At 37.9% G+C, this 18,884-nt stretch overlaps 1 protein-coding gene across 1 annotated transcript in view; it reads left to right on the forward strand.

Moving 5' to 3' along the window:
- The first annotated feature begins 592 nt into the window (after positions 1-592).
- Positions 593-18,884, forward strand: part of CCDC91 (coiled-coil domain containing 91) — a 166,947-nt gene continuing 148,655 nt past the window's right edge. Inside the window, 1 exon segment of the mRNA XM_082495865.1 lies at positions 593-602. The gene's annotated coding sequence lies outside the window, so the exon portion shown is untranslated.

Consider the following 18,884-nt stretch of genomic DNA (forward strand, 5'->3'; position numbering starts at 1 on the left):
GACAATTGCCCAAAAGCTTATCTTCTCCTTCAGTCGATACCTGGGGGGCGGTTTGATCTTCACCATCCAGTCAGTTCTCGATTCATTTTCTGTGATGATGCGTAACAGTGGCAGCTGGTGCTAACTAAACGCGCCACTGCTGTTTGAAGACAAAGCTTGAGGCAACGATCATAAGGTCACCACGCAGGCAGGGCAAGCAACCACATTTGGACTGCAGAACCAAAGGCCAAGAAGCAAAGGTTCCATCCAGGGCCAGGGCTGCTCCGGGACCAGCGCCAGCCGGTGATTCCAGTGGCGCCAGGTTTCCGTGACCGGCCCGGCCCGGAAGAATAAGGCCGAGGAGCCGTCCGAGGATGACCAGCCACTCCCCGAGGCACCCAGGGGCGGCGGCGCCCGGTGCCCCGCTGGTGGGCCCCAAGCCGGCAGTTACGGCAGCTACCGGCGGCCAGGCCGCGGGAGCGCGCCTCCTCCCGCCTCAGGCGGTGGCGCCCGCCCTCGCCGGCACCCAATCAGCGACCGCCGGCGCCTCGCGCCGGGGTGCCGGGGAAGGGGGGTGGGGTGTGCGTGCGTGCGGGAGGGAGCTGCATGAAATCCACATCCGGGTGAGGCTGCGCTGGCTGGGGCTCGCGTGCGGGGGCGGTTTTGCGTGGGGGTGGAACGCGACGGCAGAGGCAGCCGGCAGGAGGCTTGCGAACGGCAGCGGTCTCCGCCGACCGCAGGGTGTCTGGCAGGGGCGGCCGCGGAGCGGGCGGCAGTGAAGGGCGGGACGCTGCCTGTCGCCCTCCCCCGTAGAGGCTGCCCACCTGCGCCGAAAGAGCCGAGCGAGCGGCGTGGAGGCGGGTGCTGTTTCCATCTGGTTCACCGCCCTCCCCTCAGCGGGGTTATAGGGCGTGGAGTCTGGCTTGGTACCGGCGGTGGTAGGGCCTGGCTGCGGCAGGTGATTGTTTCTGTGAGGCCTGCCTGACTCCTCCTCCGGTGCAGCCCCCGGGGCCAGGCTCTACCGGTGCCCCAGCTACGGCCCACCAGTATTGATATCCGTGTGCTGTGGTGGCCGTTTTTAGTGATGTGACTAAAGGGCTTCTACAACAGGGTTTTTTAAAAGTAGTTTAGAGGAACAACGGGAACCTTCCTTCCATCCACCGGAAAGTTGATATCCCTGTCAACAGGAAGGGAGAATCTTGTGAGTAATTCTGTAGCCCAGAGGTTTGGAAATCTTGGGTATGACTTCTCTGCTTCTGAGGCCAAACTATGATTGTCCAAATTTTCAAACATTGTCTGGAATCTTAAGTTGTGGTGAAATATCTAGTCTGATTTTTCAGAGGTGCTTGCGTACCTATTATCTGTTACTATAAATGGAGTTAGATGTTGAAGTGTTTCTGAAAATCCATCCGAATCTTCAAGGCATCTAAAACATTTTCTATAAATCTAGTCTTTAAACATTTTAGATTTTGGGACTTCTCATGTGTAGAATAGGGCTATGTCCTCTTGGTACCTCAGTACCTGAGCTTAACCGTTTGCTCTGAGGTACTCCCTTGATGAACTCTCTGCAGCTTTGGCTCTTCTCAGGAGGCTATAGTTTATCTTAAAAGCAATTATACTTTCCTATCTTAGCAATTCTTTTTGCCTACCAACTACACATTGTTAATGCATTCCTTGCCATCTTACTGCAGCGTTTTAGTGGGCCTTTGGGTAATTTTTGTCACAGTGCTTGAAGACCTGTTTCTGTAGACTTGCTTAATTGTTTTTATCAGTGCTTTCTGGCTGTTTAGCTTTCTACTGGTCTTCAGATTTTGCTCTTATGCATACATTTCTTAAACTTACGACTTTGTTCTGCGTGCTTCTGTATCCGTGGCTTGAATGTCTAACTATTTGTGCTAGTGTTCTAGTACCTTGTTTTTCCTTCAGGGATGTCAGTTTCTCAGTCACTAATACAGGAAGCAGACTGCTGACCATTTTCAAGAGTTTGCACTGTAGACAATGTCTTTTAACAAGTAGCAGTAGTGAACTCCATGCTGGTAGGATTTTAAAGAAAAAAATTACAGTAGTGTTCAAACAGGTGATGGCTGGATGCTCAATGAATAGTAGATAATCTTTATTCTGACCACTGCTATAATGAGCTTAAGGCTTCCTTTCATTTTAATTCTACCCAGAGGTAGAAATGATTGTAAACTGAGTATCCCTGATGACATGTTTACATTTGTGATGTTCGTACATAAACTTCCACAAAGATTTTGAGACATACTGATCAGTCAGCGCCTCACTAGAACTCTTAATGCATTTTAAATACTTTTGCGTTTAATTACATGCTCCTTGATTGTTTTCTGCATGTCTTTGAACACCATGGACTGTTAGGCCAGTTCCTTTGCATTTCTTTCCAAGTGACACAACTACTGCCAGAGCTTGGTGAAGAATGTATATTGTCTAAACAATGTTAGCTGTTTATGTGGTGTCAGGCTGACGTTCAGGATGATGATAGCTACGTAGATTTATAGGTGCCAAAATACAGTTATGCTCTAATGCATATTTCTGGTCCAATTGGATTGCCATCTTAAGGGCAGTAACTGGCATTCTCTAAATGTTTACAGAACTGCTAAGACATCTAAGTATGGTGTGTATCTGAGCAGTTGGCTTTATTCCTCCTTGTTTACTGAAAACCAACTTCCAGGAAAGCTTGCAACACCAAATGGAAAAAAGTTTGTGATATGATGGAAACAAGCTTTTTGTGTTTCTCAAAATGTGAAGTTTGCTATACCTTCTTGCCCATGTTCGTTTGAGTCCATTCAGGTTCACAAGGTGGTTGTTTCAGTCTGCAATGGTCTGATGTGCATGTGTTTTGTAATCTGCTGTTGTCCATTTGTTCAGTTTTTGACACTTAAATGCCCTTACAAGAAAGTTCTTTCTGCCTATGTAAAACTAATTTGATCATAGTAATGAAGGAAAAAACTCTTGTTTAACCAATCTTGATACTTTTTCAGCTGTGTTTTTTCTTTTCTCTAGGGCTTTTCCCCTAGCACACTAGAGGTTTCAGGCTGCAGACAGTGTGAATATTAAGTCATGCAGACTAAATCTACCTTTAAGTGCATTGTAAGTGGTGGATTATTTAAAAAGGTGACTTTCAGACATTGTATTTTAACATCTGTTACATTTTGCTACTTTGTTACTTTGATATTTATAATCATAAGACCATCAAATTCAAGGCAGGGATTGTTTTTCCATTTTGATTATTTTTCATGTCTAAAGACTTAAGATTTATGTGGAAATAACCCTTTTTTGTGTTAGTAAAAATAAATACCTTACATTTTAAAGTTAGATTTAGCTTTTCTGATAAGGCCTATTGCAACCTTAATCTTCCTTTATCTTTTTGTGTCCCTTAAGCCATTGTACTTGCTTTCCAGACCAGAGTCTCCAGAAGTGGTGCTATTTCTACAGAAAGGAATTAAATTACTTGTAATGTTCTTGATGTAGAATAGCATAGTATCTAGACTTTCTTAACGTACAGTAGGGTTCATATTCTTTCTTCCTGAAGAGTTTGGGATTGTCCACTGTGAAGAATTTTGCTTTTCTGACATAGCAGGCTTTTTTCCTTTATGTTGTTCGGTTGACAGATTTATTTTTGGAGTGACTGAAATTAATTCTGGGGGTTCTGTCTGCTCTTTTGATGAAACCAAGGCTTAAAGATGTAAATTCCATTATAAGGTATGGTTGGAGAAGCAGAATTACGTACCCATAAGTTTCATTTTAAGCAATCTCAGAGGACTTTTTGAATTAAAAGAAAGTGAAATAAATTTATTGCTTTACATGTACTTATTTGTTAAAGTGGTGATGGATATTCCTAAAAGAGATTTTTAGGGATGGCATTTTTATAGAACTCTTCTGCAGTTTTTCAGCAGCTGGATGTGGTGTCTGCCTTAGTTTGTTTGCATACATGAAGCTAATATTTCCTATTGATCACATTGTTACAGATACTGTGTAGCCTTTCTGTCTACTACTTTTCAAGCCTTTGAAACAGAGCTAGAGGAACGGACAAAATATTTATAAAGGTGTTTTGGATCCTCAGGAAGAAAAATGTTTCTTATGCCTGTATAATGCCTATATAAGAAAAGCGGGTTTTGTTATTTGTCATAAAAGTGATCACAATTCAGTTTTTGTATGTCTTTCAGAGAAGCATATGGAAATGGCTTTAGTTTAAGTTGCTAATTTCAGTTGATATAAAATATGTCTTCTGTTATATTTGCAGAATATCTAAGTTTTAGTTTTAAGAAAATCAAGCATGTCCAAACTATAGTGCTCACTTAGTACAAAAAGATCTAAAATGTCATGTGGTTTATGGAACACTGACTTTAAAAGCCTCCTCTTACTCAAAACAATACAAGCTTAAACTCTGATTTTTAATTTTCCTGCTAGCAACTCTAGTAATAGTTTTAGAATGTAAAGTTTTCACCTATTCAGTACTTCTTGATCAAAGAACCGAATTTAAATGTTTTAGCTATTTTTGTGAATTTCCTTATGTGATAACACGTGGCATTGTAATACTCCAATATTAACTAGTTGGGCAAGTTTTCTGGTGCAGTGAAGTATAAGATGGGTCTTGTCCAATTCTTCCACCTTCAGACTCCAGGAATATTGCTTTTCTTGTTTTAGTGCGGTCCTTCTGGAAAACATGGCATATTTTTGTGTGGATATGTAAACTAATTTTAAGTGACTATGCAACTATAGTGGTTGGGGCTTTTTACTTGTAAGTTTTAGGAAAACGTAGTTATAATTATGCTGGTAGCAGGAGTGGTTCAAAATTGTGACTCTTGCTTCTATTCATCTTCCGTTTGGATTATAAGGCTGTAGCAGATACTGTACAGGGCAAAGCAGTATGTACTGGAGAGTAGATTGCTTGTAGTCCATCAACATGCCAGCTGGAAATTGGCATTAAGGGCTGACAACATTAAAAAACATTTTATTTGGAAACAAAGGATATAGTGTGTGCAAACATGTTAAGGTACAAAACATCCAAACCCAAATTCTTCCAGTTGACAAATTTCAAGGCTGTAGCCCTGACTTAATTACTAGGGCTGTTGCTTTTACTTCAACAAAGGACTTAAAAAGGGATTTAATGTGATGTGTTATTTCTATAAAAGCAGTTCATTGTGGCATTACCACAGAGAACGACAATGTTAGAGTATACTTATTGGTTGTGTTTCAGATTTTACATATATTGAAAAATTGTACTCTGATTATGAAGTATTGCATTCTTAAAAGCTATTGTGTGACAACACAGCTGCGCCAAGGCACTACAGTCCTTCGATCTGAATAGAAGCAGGAAAACGTACAATTTGCAATAATCTGTTTGAAGTGATGAGAAACGTATATGAAGAGGTAATAGAAATTTCATGCTTACTTCAATATGAATGTTATGAGCTGGAAGGCATGTCCTATGAGGAGTGGCTAAGGACCTTGCACTTGTCTGGTTTGGAGAGAAGGAAGGTTGAGAAGTGACCTCATTGCTCTTTACAGTTTCCTGAGGAAGGGAAGTAGAGGAGGTGCTGAGCTCTTCTCCCTGGTATCCAGTGATAGGATGCATGGGAATGGTTCAAAGCTGTGCCAGGGGATGTTTAGACTGGACGTTAGGAAGCATTTCTTTACCAAGAGGGTGGTCAAATGCTGGAACAGGCTTCCTAGAGAGGTGGTCAATGCCCCAAGCCTGTTGATGTTTAAGAGGCATTTGGACAATGCCCTTAACATGTTTTAACTTTTGGTGAGCCCTGAAACGCTCAGGCAGTTGGTCCATATGATTGTTGTAGATCCCTTCCAACTGAAATATTGTGTTCTATTCTATGAACTCTCTGGAGAAGAGATGCAGCCCTGGGTGAGGATACTCAATAAATATGAGCTGAAAGGGATGACAAACACTTGCTCTAAGCTATGGACTTCTCAAGAAAGTAACTGCTGTAGACATGCTTGCTGATGCACATGGTTGTTTTGGGCATCCTGAGTGAAGACAGGAGAAGTCTGTCTGAAGGTGAGCAGGTTTAGAGAGGCTTCATTTATTGTTACATACCTGGAATAGGTACCTGCTGTCTGGGAAAATCTCATCATTAATTCTCGCTGAGGTTTGGGTCCGTGTTTCCCTGGTACTATTTGGGGCTTTTCATAACGTCCAGAGGTGTCTCTGTCAAGAAATACCTCCTGAGCCTGGCTGCAGGGAATTACTGTTACAATCTGTAAAGGCTGTTTTTACAGTACTGGAAATTGCTTAGTGATTGCCCTGTGCCTTCATTGGGCAAAGTATATTCTTAAAGAGTATGGCATGTAGGTGTCTCCTACAAATGAAGAATTTGGCTTCTGAATTCTCTGTCCACATATTAACATGAGACATACCTTCTGTAACGCTAAAAAAAGCTTAAAGCTTTGGAAATTTCAGTGTATAAATGGGGTTTCTTCTGGCATTAGGTCAGCATCTAAAGGGAATGGTAATATCGGGGCAATGTGATTCTGCAGTGTATGATTATATAAACTGATCTGAGTTTGAATCAGGCTATATAGAAAAGTGTTAGGAAAATGTAAAGAAGCAAAATGTATTTAATTTTTTTTTTTCCCTCACAAATTCAATCTGAGATGAGCTGACTGAATTTTAGAAATTGGCTGTGGAGTCCCACAGAGTTAGTAGTTGTTCCCCGAGAGTCTGGTGGATTTCAGTTTTCAGTTATTGTAGAATTTGTACTTATTGTCACTGTTTCTACTATACTTTGCTAATGTTTTTATGTATCATTAATGTTACTAATAATGAATTAATGAAATGTAAAAAACAAAAACTTTAAACATTTAATTACTTTCTATTAAAAATTTTAATTAATTTTTTTTAACTAAATGTAAAAAAAATTGTTTTGCCACTTGACAAACTCATTAAAACTTATAGGACCACTTATGTTAGAAAGACGCAGGATACAGACTGCAACTTGCATTTAACAGTCCGTGGAGATACAAGAAAACATTAGTAGGATCGTGTCATCATTGCGCTTGTGCAGGTCCTGTTCTGAAAAATAATTAAGGGACTCAAGTCTTTCTAAGAGTCTTTGTTGTTGATTTTTTTTGTGTGCGTTTCTGATGTTTGTTGAGTTTTTATAATATGGTTGTGATGAAAATGTTCTCAGTATTTAAAACTGGATAAATGTTACTGCAGAAAGTATAAGTATCTCTCTATCAAATGGAAGTTCTTTTTTATGGAATAGAATGAATAATGTTACATTGGAATTTTGTACATGTGTTTTATTCAAAGGTGAGAATGGATTATCATTTTATAATTACCATTTTATAATTAGATTTCCTGATTGGGTTGTGTCTGTTGTTGAGATAGGTCCTTATCTTCTTCTAGGTATACCTTTTGCCTCCTTTGATACAGCAGCCCTTGTTTGGAATGCCTGGATTTCAGAAAGCCAGTGTTTTTGCCTGAGATCTTTGAAAGTCAGTTTTCATTCCTTTACCACATTACATTTGTGATTATTGCATGAGTAGTAGTAAGAAAATGGAAAGGGGTTGGTCTCTGATGTAGTAGAAGCTTGTGGCCAATACCAGAACTGTTAAAAAAAATAATCTTTTGTGTGGTAGGGAAAGCGTTCTGTGCTTTACTTCTAGAGGAGCTGCAGACTGACTTTAGAGAGAAGTGTTTTCTAAGACAGTAATGACTTCAGAAAATATTTTGATTGCTGATAGCTGTTTATTTTTTTTTGTTGTTTTAAGGGAAAATCTGTTAGTGATAACAAACATACAGTTCCTTATTAAAAAAAAAAAAAGGCAAACCAGACTACATGCGTTCTGACCTGTTAGCACAAAGCACTGACAATTTTTTTTTTTGTGTCCATCAGCAGTTTTCTAGAAGTGTTGCAGTTTGTATGTTTTTTTACTAAAAGTGTTTCTAACTCCTTAAGAATGTAATTATAGTAGGGCAGATCAGAATGCAGATGTATGGAGCAGATCATCCTGAGTGCCATTACGTGGCACATGCAGGACAGCCAGGTCATCAGCCTCAGTCAGCATGGGTTCATGAAAGGCAGGTCCTGCTGGGCAAACCTGATCTCCTTCTGTGACAAAGTCACATGCTTAATGGATGAGGGAGAGGCCATTGTTTACCTGGACTTTAGTAAAGTCTTTGACGCTGTTTACCACGGCATTGTCCTGGAGAAATTGGCTGCTCCTGGTTTGGATGGGTATACTCTTTGCTGGGTAAAGAACTGGTTGGAAGGCCAGGCTCAAAGAGTGGCGGTGAATGGAGTTAAATCCAGTTATCGTCTGGTCACCAGTGGTGTTTCCCAGGGCTCGGTATTGGGGCCAGTTCTGTTTAGTATCTTGATCAATGACCTGGACGAGGGGATCGAGCTCACCCTCAGTAAGTTTGCAGATGACACTAAGTTAGGCAGGAGTGTCGACCTGCTTGAGGGTAGGATGGCCCTACAGAGGGATCCGGACAGGCTGGATCAATGGGCTGAGGCCAATAGTATGAGGTTCAACAAGGCCAAGTGCTGGGTCCTGCACTTAGGTTATAACAACCCCATGCAGTACTACAGGCTTGGGGAAGAGTGGCTGGAAAGATACCTGGCAGAAAAGGACCTGGAGTGTTGGTTGACAGCTGACTGAATATGAGCTAGCAGTGTGCCCAGGTGGCCAAGAAGGCCAAGAGCATCCTGGCTTGTATCAGAAATTGTATAGTGAGCAGGACTAGGGAAGTGATTGTCCCCGTGTACTTGGCAGTGGTGAATCTGCACCTCAAGTACTGTGTTCAGTTTTGGGCCCCTCACTACAAGAAAGGCATTGAGATTCCATAGCATTTCCAGAGAAGGGCAACAAAGCTGGTGAGACGTTTAGAGAACAAGTCTTACGAGGGGCGGCTGAGGGAGCTGTGGTTGTTTAGCCTGGAGAAAAGGAGGCTGAGGGGAGACCTTATCACTCTCTACAACTACTTGAAAGAGAGGTGGGGGTCGATCTCTTCTCTAAGTAACAAGTGATAGGGCAAGACCAAATGGCCTAAAGCTGTGCCAGGGGAGGTTTAGATTGGGTAGTAGGAAAAATTTCTTCAGCAGAAAGGTTATCAAGCATTGGAACGGTCTGCCCAGGGAAGTGGTGGAATTGCCATCCCTGGAGGTATTTAAAAAACATGCAGACATTGTGCTTAGGGACATGGTTTAGAGGTGGTTTTGGCAGTGTTAGGTTGATGGGTGGCTGATGATCTTAAAGGCCCCTTTCAACCTAGGTGATTCTATGCCTTGGGGACATAGTGATGAGGGTCCAAATCTATCACTTTAAAATCAGTGGTCCAAATTCAGTCTATCTGGTTAGCAGATATCTTGTTATTTTGTATAAAATGAGCTGGGGAGTTAACTAGATCATACACACCTATGATTTTCATTTTTGTTAAGATCAGACTGCTGCTTGGTCAGTAGCTGTAAAATAAATTCCAGGACTGGTTGTTCAGTGTTTTTTATCTTTGTGTTGATTTTGGTGTTATTGTTGGGTGTTTTTTTTTTTTTGGGGGGGGTGGGGGGTGGGGGTGGGGAGGGAGGGAAGGGGGCTGGGGTGTGGTGCCGTTATGGCCAAGATCTCAGAGTTGGGTACACGTTTAGTTGGGCTGATATGGTATAGCAGCTGCGACTAAGACTGTGTTTTTGCTGTCATTTTGTGTATATCTTTGGTGAAGAACTCCAGGCACACCTGATGTAGTACTTAGCGGTTTCAATTGCTTTTATATTCTAACAAAGAAAAGGAAGATGGTGAGAGGTTTTTTTTAATGATTTTTTTTTTTCAGTAAGTGTTATCAAACAACTTAAGAGGTAAGGAAGGAAATACATTGCATAATCTTCTCTGAACAGAGAAAACTATGAGGACAATTGGTGCTCCTTTGAAATGTGTTTTATCCCTTTTACTCTCTAAGCAGCAGCAGACTTAATGGTGTCTACTATTAAAAGTGAATATAATCCATTTAAATGCAGAGTGAAACAGGTTGCTTAACCTAGCCCTGAAAGTAACAACATTTTAAAAAATAAATAAAATCCCTTCATCTGAGAAGCAGAAACTAACAACCCATTGCAGCAATTTCATAATCAATTTGAATTCAATATACAAGATTATGAAGAGATTGTCTGTAACTGTGTTACAAGCCTTAAAATTAGAATTTTATAAGCTATTTTTTGTCTCCTTCCCAGGGGATTATATTCAGTTGAAACGATTCAAGATAAAACAGTTTTTGTTCCACTGGTACATTGCTTATACTTCTGTTTTCTACTGAGTTGTAAATTTAAGGGAAAAGGAGATATCAGAAAGCTAGCCTAATCTTCTGCATATGGTTTTGGCTCTAATGGGTGAAACATAGGAATCTAAATATATTGAGTGATAATAGACCTGTTAAGAAAATAAAATAAAATAAAACTGCATATCGTAGAAATAGGTAACTGTTGACCTAAGCTGGGGGTGAGGGGTGACATAAAAAAAAATTTTGAGTGGTTCATCTAACACATTTGTTTACATATTATATTTCTGTACAGCAATTTCCTAATGGTTTGTGTAAGGGGTTGTCAAAGTCTTTAGTTAACGTGTCTGCTAAGTTAGGCAGCAGATTGTTGTGTCGTTAGGCTGCTGTTAAGCCTGGACAGAGTGTTGTCAACAAGTAGTATCACTGCTGCAGTTACAACTTTTTTTCTCATGCTCTTCTCCTTTGCGAAGTTTGTCCATGAAGCAAACTTCTTTTCTGTTCTTAGTTCTGTGTATTCAGGCTGAATATGTGGGTATTATTTTTCTGACTGGTGGCCCCTGCAGTAGAGGAAGGGACTAAAAGGTTACTAATGTGATATGCTTCTGGTTGTGATGGTATCTGCAAAGTATGAGCTGTGAGGTATGTGTGTATCATGCTTTACCATTTACTTCTTACAGGTGTTTGCGTCTAATCACAGTCCATTGAAAGGCACATGAAAGCCATGGCTTGCTACAGGATGCATAACTCGTATTTAAAAGACACTGTTACTGAGTGATATAAAAAGTTGAAGAGATAAACAGTTCTGATTACGCTTGCTAGAAGACATCCCTTGGTATAACAATTGGTGAAAATTATATTGAGAGTACCATCTAGATCAGAGAAGTGAATTTGGATGTTAAGTGTTATCTGTGAGAATGTGTGTGAGAGAGCAGGTAATAACAGTAATAGATGACAGTGATTAATTGAGCTAGGCTGCAGGTAAAGATTTGAAGACTCAAAATACAAAACTTCCGAAGGTTTGGAAAAGGTTTTGTGATGCTAGGTTGTTGTAGATAGTTAAGAGACCAAACTAATTTGAAGTTCAAATAGGGGACATGTAAATAGTATTTACTGATTTCTAGTCAATTCTTTTCTCTTCCAGACCAGCAAAAAGGTAGCTTTTTATACAAAGGAAAATAGTACTGGCTGTGCTTTTCTGTTAAGATTTCTGAAAAACCTCTGAGACAGTTTGGACCTAGAGTTATTTAGTGCATGTGACAATGAGTCCTTAGCTCAGTTTGCAGTGGTAATGGCAAACTTAGATCAAGGTACAAGCCTGCTAAATGAAAAGTGCTTTAAATATTGATTTAGAAGTCCATACTAACAATATACATTTGAAATAGTCTTGGTGTCTGTGTGAGTATGTTTAGATGCCCTTGAAAAGTAAAGGCAAATGCTAAATTCACTCTTAAGCCACTCCCCTTCTGCTTTCCATTAGAGGGCCTATGGAATGGTTTATTTTCAAATGTTTCAGAGCCAAAAAAAGTCAGCAGACTACTTATATGCAGTGCTTGTTCTTGATTGTGTTTGCTGTAGTTTTTGCTACAGTATAATTTCTTGCACAGAATTGATTGTTTGGTAAATAATAAGGTGGTGTTGAACTGCGCTGCCAATGCAAGATCCTACTTTTAATCAGAAGAGTTATTTGGCTGTAAATTAGTTTTGAACACAATCAATTGTAAAGAGAAGAATGGAAGAACCATCTTTTGTTATTTTAATGGCAGCTGAAGTCTTCATAGAATGGGGGACACTAATAAGTGTCAAGTAATAGTAATTAGCAAAATATTGATTATAGAGTTTGCGCTGTTTGAAACCTGTCATCTAGTACCATGAGAAGATTTTGTTGCTTACAGTGCTTTCTGTACATGGTCTAGATTCTGAAGTTCTGTTAGCTTGTAAATAAATAAATATGCTAAATAATTATAAGTTCATTCCATGGCTCAAGGTTTTTAAATAATGTGAATGTAGGTAAAAGCTATCCAATATTCTGTGTACTGTTGTGAAAACTTGGTCTTGTAGTTCTATACAGTTGAATTTTTCCTCATTAAATACTTTGCCAGAACACACTGCTAGAATTGATCTCATTTATCTTGAGGTGAGGCTTGAGGGAAAGATTGGAAATGCATTAATTTGAATTTGGTTTAGTATCCTTTTTTATTAAATACCTCCATTTTCACTTAGATATCTTATTTATCACAGAACATATGCAATTTCTTTTTTTTAATTTCTGAGGAAAAGAGACCTACAGTCAACTTGTTAGCACTAGGCTTACTCCTTTTTCAAATGTTTAACAACACTTTCCTATGTTGCAGTTCTTGAGTTTAGTGTATGTGTATAGAGGGAAATAAACTGGAAATCCTGTCTCTGAGGATTGGAATTTAATGTTGTTTTAGATGGAAAACAAAATATTTTGGCATACACTTACCAGTCTTTTTAAAAAGACTTTCCATGGGGTGCAACTTCTGAAATAATGCAGAGCTGCTGAAGAGGTTTCCATGTTATATACATGCCACAGTCAACTTCCTTTTAGTTTATAAGCTGCTGGAGTGAAAATCAGTATCTTGGCCTGATCAACTGTAGACTGAAGAAAAGTTGTACCTAGTTTGAAATGCTAGTTTTCAGTCAAGTCTTGTGACCTGTGCTATGTTCTGCTGGTGGGTTCTAAGTTTTTCTCATGTTTCTGTATGTTGCATGGGAAACTTTAACTAGTTTCGTTTACTGCCTTTTTTTTTTTTTTTTTTTTTTTTTTTGGTCTGGACAAGTCCTTGATTTACAATGCTACTATCCATTAGTGCTAAATGACTGTGGAAAGGGTCTCAGAAACTGAATTTAAAACCACTTTTGTTTAAAAGTTACAGTCCACTTAAAAATTATTCATACAGAAATTAATATTAATTACTGTGTGATGAATGGTGAAATGAGATATTGATACTCCAAGATTGGATTAATTTTATTATTAGAAGACAAAAAATAGTTTCTGTTTCAGGATTTTTGTGAATACTTATTTTCTAGTTAATAAATGCTTTAAAAGTGTATGATACAGCTATCTAACTTTATCAGTATTGAAGTTACCTGAGATTTGGTGTAGTTATCGTTATAAATGCATTCATGAACTGCCTTTAATGTTTATATAGATGGCTGACTTCTTGTTTGTTGGCGTTGAAAGTTGATCCAGGAACCACATTTCCTTTGAAAGGAGAAGACGCAAGAATTAATGTGCTTGAAAATTTCAAAATAGAGCTGAATTATATTTATTTTTGGAAATTATTACATTTAAATTGACTGTGTGCCCTGAAGACTTTGATATACATAGATACTTTTTGGTTTACTATCTGAAAACAAATGCGTGCTATCTCTTTACACACATATATATATGTATACACACATTATGTTGCCCCAGGGGTATGCTCACAGTTGAGCAGCTATGACTGGTTTACTTGGTTTTTTGTGTGTTTTTTTTTTTTTTTTTAATTATAGCAAGCAGAAAATATATAATATAAATCCTTAATACTTTCAGTGCACACTTTTAGAAGTAAACCACCTTTGTCATGCATTTGAAAGGGGCCAAGGGTAATACTGTTAGAAAATGAATTTATCAGTAAAAGGTTTCAAAATATTTTTACAAGGGTAAAGATACTGGCCTGATGGATTGTCTTAATGTATTCCAGACTGTGTTTAGAAGGATTAAGGAAGTTAATTTATCCAGTTATTGTGATGTGAACTGTATTAAAGACATGTTTTAGTAAAATGGATGCATATCAAAGTTTAGTAAAGAATATTGAGTAGCAAGAGTCCTCAAAAACAGTTACAAAAAAATTTAAGTAACTTTTTATTACTGCTGATCTACATGGTATATGTGAAACACACACTTAGAAATGAAGTAATTATCATTCTAACATGCCTGAATTGTTTTTCTTAAAAAAAGAAGGAAGTTAACAAAGTTGTTCCAAAAACACAGCATGTTTTTGTTTTAAATGGTCACCTTCAGGTAGCAGTTATTCTTAAATTGTTTAAATCTCATAGCATAAAATACACTGTGATCTGATTACAGCACCTAGTTTAGATGTTTAGATAATAAATAAGAGTTTTTATTTAAAAAAACTGAAAATGTATTTAATTGTATGCCAGTACTGGATCCCATGGAAAAATGCACACATCTGTATTTAACCTGGTTAAACTATAAATTACTATGGAACATCTGAAGTTAGTAAAACTGATGAGGGATGGAACATTAGCACTGTCTTTGTTACAGCAGGGGCTACTGTATAGTTCTTGCTTATTAATCCAATCCTGGTTCCTCCACTAGGTTTGAATTATAGAACCAAATGCTAAATAAAAAAGTGAGGGAAGGGTGAAAGAAGACCAACAGTTTGCAGAGTTGAATTTAGTTATAGTCTTCTGGCAGACTGCACCTCCCATTCAGTATCCTGGTGACAGACAGCCAGGCTGTGTTCTGAGCTGCTCTCAGTAAATGCACTAGGCTTGAATTTCTTAAAATTATCCTGGCATTTTGGATTAAAAAAAGACATTTTCTTTGTTCTTATTTAATGGAATGTTTATGATAATAATTTTCCATATAAGTTGTGCACTCAGCAATATTTGTCCTGGGAAAATAGTAGTTTGATTATAGAAGTAGCCTAACGTATTTACTACTCATTATGAGTGAAGGAAAATCATTAAAAATTGTTATGATTTTTCTGTTAATATTTTTTTAACAATGTGATATTTTAGCAAATGACTGCATTAGCTGAAGTTGTCCATTCATGTAAATTTTTTCTTGAAGTCTCTGAAGAAAATTATAGTAGTTACCTGGAACTTTTAATTGTTAAATGCATTGGGTTTATTATTATTGAGTGTAAGTATAGGGTATTAATGGTTATTGTTCAAATATTCAAGCCTCTTCTTGCTGACTTTAAACACTACTGTGATCACTTTTGCTCAGGCATTTGCAGGGCTGTTGGTGTCTGATCTTTGTGACCTAGTTAGCAGATGACAAGTCACACTTTTCTTACCTTTTTTTGTAGAATACAAACTAATTTCCAGGGCTTCTGATTATCATTGTTCTGAATACGGGTTACAGAGATTGTTGATCTGGACTTGATGTTGATTATTTATAGATATATTGTATTGCCTAGATTTGCATAACAAAAATGTTAATTCCAGTTTAATTCAGACTACTTTTTGAGGGTTTTTTTGGGGGCAGATGGGAAGAAGGCTTGGTGAGGTGGGAGGATTTTCCTCCAGAAAGCATAATATGTTTGAATTGTATTACCTTTTTCAGGCTTCTCAGTTTATGTACACTTTGTGTGTGGCTTTTGAAGGAAAAATATATTTGTGCTAGAGAAAGTTTATAGAGGGCCATTAGAGAAATTTAAAAATTAGTTAACTGTGTGATTCTTTATTTTTGTAATGAAACAAAAAAGTCTTTCCGTGTTCTGGTGACAAGAAGCCATTTATGGTGAAAACTGAAGACCTTGGAAGAACTTTCTATAAAATCTTGAGTTACTGAGGCTGTTAGAATTAAGTCTTGAGAAAGTGTCTTCTGGAGACAAAGAAATAAGCTGAATAATATGGTAATATGATGCTTCTGCTGGAGTTGATAAGGTTTCATTTGAACTCATCTTTGAATATCTAGAATGAAAAAGTTGGTATTTTCTAAGTTGAAAATTCTTAAAGTTGGGACAAGCTGACAAGGAATCATGGGCAAAAAATGTAAAGAAGATCCTCAGTGAAGAAGTACATGTATTACTATAATTACTTATGCCAATAGGTAACCCTCTGGAATGAAATCCATATTTGTTTTTTTTAGAGTTTGTTTTTTGGGGTTTTTTTGCTGGCCATAGATAGATCTCAGTGACCAAGACATTTGGAAGCCAAAGTATACAGACCTTTTCTCTCTTCAGCCTTTTAATTGAAAATATGTGCTGAAATACCACTATGATACTTGCAAAGCTTTTTCTTCTGAATAATGTTATCCTCTGAGTACTTATGTTTATGCATGGAATCCCCATGTGGTCCATGGGTTGTGGTCTGGTATAGAAACAAAAATGCTACATGCATGTGGTAGAACTCTACCTCAGGAAATACTCTGAAGTCAACCTCGGCAATTATTTCTGAATCATAAGCAGAGTAGTAGTTTAGATGTTGGCTCTAGGGTTCTCACCTTTTGATCTAGGAGAAAGCACTTCTCTCCCAATTTATATTCATTCTTTTCTATACATAAATGCACACCATGTATTTGGTGATTTTTACATACATGTAGAGTTCAGGAAAAATGAGTGAAAGTCATATAGTTTCTATCTAATATTGAACCTTTTATCCCCCACTAGTAATTTCTTTTGCTCACAGTGTGTATCCTTTTGTTCTTTGTCACTCACAGAACACCATTCTAAATTCTTTCAATGCACCGTACCTTTTAGAAATACGTTTCTTAATAACTTTTCAGAGACCAGATTTCAGAGAACATGGTTTTGGTAGTTTTCTGATGTTAGTTTCTTCTAGGATATGTCTGAGGAATTGCCAGTTCTTGAATACATTTTCCACACAAGGCTATGGTGTTTTTTTTTCTCTCCTAAGTCTTAGATGAATTTGAAAACCAGTACCTGCCTTCTCTGTAGGAGCTATCAGAGCCCCTTTTCTTCTTCTGGGTAAAAATGGGACTCGTTTTCTTTCTTGTGAAGCTGTATCTGAACTAGGGAGGTGAAATGGACTTGGCATTTGCACTGTATTGCTTTATCCTGCCTTAAGCACTGTTTAAAAAAGCCAAAAGCATATGCTGGAGAAGAGGACTAAAAGAGTTCTAAACCAAGAATTTTTTGTGGAACTGATTTTTCAGATTATCTTAATACATATTTTGTGTGGAGATTTTTGCTCATATTAGCTCAGTACCTTTAGGATGAAGATATGATTAGTAAACTATTTTTACTCTTATTTCTTTAATAAGGACTTTATTCAGCTAAAAGATAAGTTTTGTTTGTGTTTGTTTTGTTTATGCAGTTGTTGAAAATTTTGCCACTTTATGATGCTTATAAAAGGTATGTTTATTGGTGTTTAATAATATGCTGTGGTTTGTTCTAAAAAGGCTTTTTAAATAAAAGTGGGAAAGGCAGTTATAGAAGCCTTGCAGATTGCATGAGATGTTCTTGTTATGTGAAACTGGTACAAATGCTACAGCTTTTGCTGCTACTGTTCTATTACATACAGCACTGTTACATGTAAGTAGTGTTATTTCCAAATTACTCCTGAAGCTAGGTATGAAATACCATATCATAGGATATAAAATCTTACATGCTTCTCACAGGATCGGGATCTTTTGGTCCAGGGGTCTCCTGAGAAAAGGACTAAGTGGTAAAATAAATTTTGTTATTGGTTGTTTTGAGGGGTGGTGGGTGTGGGCTTTTTTTTTGTTTTTCTTTTCATTCTTAAATTCACTGTAGGAATTAATAGAAAAGTTTTAACTATTGACATTTATTTTACATATTCTATTTTGTGTAAATCAATCCTTGACTTTGACTGTCATGTTCCTTAATGTGCTGTTCCCATCTCTAAGTGTTGAAACTTTCTGGAGACTCTTCAGAATAAATGGTTAAATGAATAGATGACAAATGTGAATAGGAAAAGTTTCTGGGTATCTGCTCTAGTGTTTGACTGCTGTCACCTTGTTAGACTGGAATCCTTGCAGGTGTGCCAAACTTGACTGTATGTGGCCTTAAAGAGCTTGATAGAGTGTCTAAGGTGGCCGTGCTTTCAGGTGGGGTTACATCAGATGTCCTCCTGAGAGGCTTCCCAAACTAAATATTTTCTGTGATTCCTTAAATATATTCAATTGTATTGATTTACTTGGGCTGTGGAAAAGAATTAGTTACAAAGGGCGACTTGCATTTTTCTTAAAAGTCCCATAGATTTCAGTCGAATCAATTGTAATATAAGTAACTACTATTGTAAAATAGGTGATGTTTTCATCTGCTTGCTTTGGTTTGTTTGGGTGGTTTTTTAGTGTGGTGTTTGTTGGTTTTTGTTTGTGTGTTTTGTTTTTTTTTTTTTTAATAAAAAGGTATTTTATTTAGTAAGTCTTTATTAAGTCAGTACTGGGATTGAAACAAACCGGCCTCACTTCCCAGGCTTTAATTAATTGCTGTGATGTGTTCTGTGTTTTCATCTTTTTCTTTTTCCCCATAACCTTGAAGTCTCTTGAATATGTGATTGGGCATGCTTCTGTTGTGTGTTCAAATACAGGTAATAATTGCCATATTATTGTGCCTTTCATTGTGGAGCTGATAGGCATACTGCTTCATGGTGGTAGGGATTTCCTACATGGCCCATTATGACTAAGTGCACACTGTAACATGATGGAGAACATTGGCATTTTGGTGATGCATGATTTTCACTATCTCATGATAGGGGTAGGGCATACAGCCCTTGAACAATTTTGTATGGGGTGTTATTGTCTGTTTGATTGAAAGATAAAAGGGCACTTGCTTGAGTGAAGAGGTGAAATACTCTTGTTTCAGTCTCAGCCTTGCGTTTTAGGTGTTACAGGTTCTCAGTCCCCTCATCTAATGACCTTCTTTAACAATTGGCGTGTACAGACAGACATGAGTTTGTATTCCTATAG

This window comes from Vanellus vanellus, assembly GCF_965231255.1.
Source record: "Vanellus vanellus genome assembly, chromosome: 1".
Lineage (NCBI taxonomy): Eukaryota > Metazoa > Chordata > Aves > Charadriiformes > Charadriidae > Vanellus > Vanellus vanellus.